This window comes from Brachypodium distachyon, chromosome 1, assembly GCF_000005505.3.
Source record: "Brachypodium distachyon strain Bd21 chromosome 1, Brachypodium_distachyon_v3.0, whole genome shotgun sequence".
Lineage (NCBI taxonomy): Eukaryota > Viridiplantae > Streptophyta > Magnoliopsida > Poales > Poaceae > Brachypodium > Brachypodium distachyon.
In genome coordinates this window covers 27,175,836-27,177,395 of record NC_016131.3, presented here as the reverse complement: position 1 = coordinate 27,177,395, position 1,560 = coordinate 27,175,836, and the positions used below count along the sequence as shown (strand labels likewise).

General features: G+C 43.5%; 1 long non-coding RNA gene across 1 annotated transcript; it reads right to left on the bottom strand.

The window, feature by feature from the left end:
- Nucleotides 1-304: 304 nt before the first annotated feature.
- Nucleotides 305-1,300, bottom strand: LOC112269891. The gene is made up of 2 exons (XR_002962123.1): nucleotides 1,048-1,300; nucleotides 305-686 (listed from the first exon to the last, which is right to left on the bottom strand). It is a non-coding gene; the product is annotated as an uncharacterized LOC112269891 (long non-coding RNA).
- Nucleotides 1,301-1,560: the final 260 nt, after the last annotated feature.

Genomic DNA, 1,560 nt, shown 5'->3' with positions numbered 1-1,560 from the left:
TAATACGGCCCACTTGAAGTACGTACACTGAATGAGTACTCCCTCCGATTCATACAAAGTGTAGCCCACTTAGTATAAAGTTTGTAACGACTTAGTATAAAATGGGCGACATTTATTATGGATCGGAGGGAGAGTAACAATTACGTACATTATTTGGTGGGTGGCAATGTAAATATCACCGAGGGAAGTCCAAAATTATTTTTCGATTGAAATACGTGGGAAGTTTAGTATTGGAGGGGTGTCAGATTAATTATAAATTTATGATTGTGTATAATAATTAAATCCCAAAAGTATACGAGGTCACTCCAATCCAACAATTATGTTTTTTCCTCACAAACCATATTAAACGATATCTCATTTACATAGCACAACACTACCAGAAATCTTACACACATATTTGATGCACTTGATACAACATACATACATACATGTTCCACAGTGTTGCGACCATGCCAACTTTTCTTCTTTTCAGTACTCTATTAATTAACATTGTCTATAATAAGGTACATAAACAAGCCACATGCAAGTTGCATTTCGATCGTAAATCGTAATACCACTTGGAGCGTGGAATTGATGTTAGGGACGACGTCCTCCTGGTCTATCGGGAGTTCTGCTCCGAGCAGGTACATCAGGAGCCATACCTCCTCCTGGTGGTCTGCGGGGTGGACCATCCGGTGGCGGCACGACTACAGGTAGGAAGTAATTAGATTGATGAGACAAAAAAAGAAGTAATTCCTTCTTACAAATATACAAGACTAACATGGAATTTCATGTCAAACTTTGATAAGTAATATTTGACATGTGTGCGAAAGTTTTTTCTTCTTCCGAAAATGATGGTATGCCTCCGGCCATGTGTATGAAAGTTTTTTTATTTCCGAAAATAATATTGGCGTAACGTCTCGTGCCATATGCAACTTATTTATTTGGAACGAGGAATCGAGTAGAAAACAGGGAGTAATTGATCTGCCGGGGAATTTAGCACTAAACACCCAAGACGAAGCAATGAAAACGTGCTGGGAATGAGAAGGCAAGAAAGATGATGGCAACCTGGAGCGGCAGGACCGGGGAGCTGAGGATCGACGGCAGGAGGCTGGTCAACTGCAGGCGGAGAGACCTCTGGAGCTGCTTGAGGCTGGTCAACGGCGGGAGCGACCGGAGGCGGAGGATCGGCGCCGCCAGGAGCGCAACCGGAGCCGGTAGGGAGTACCATTTCTATTCTGAACTTTGCACACGGGGAATCCTGGCAGAAATAGACGCCCTGCAGCTTGTTGCTAGACCAGTTTTGCCTGCACATGGTACTCCTTATTTATAAGGAGCGAACCTTCCTTAACCCGGCGACCGTTCCGGAAGGCGTCGACGTGCGTTTACACCACGTCCCGATGCGCTCTCAACCTCGTTTAATTTGCGCAACCTAAATATTCTCGTCCTGACAGCAGCAGATTGCACACATGCTGTATTTCATTTTATTTTGACACCAATTGCACATAGTGACGTGCTGTCGTGTATTATTAATTGTATTTGCCCGTAGACTTGAACAACTGTATATGTACCCGAAATAAT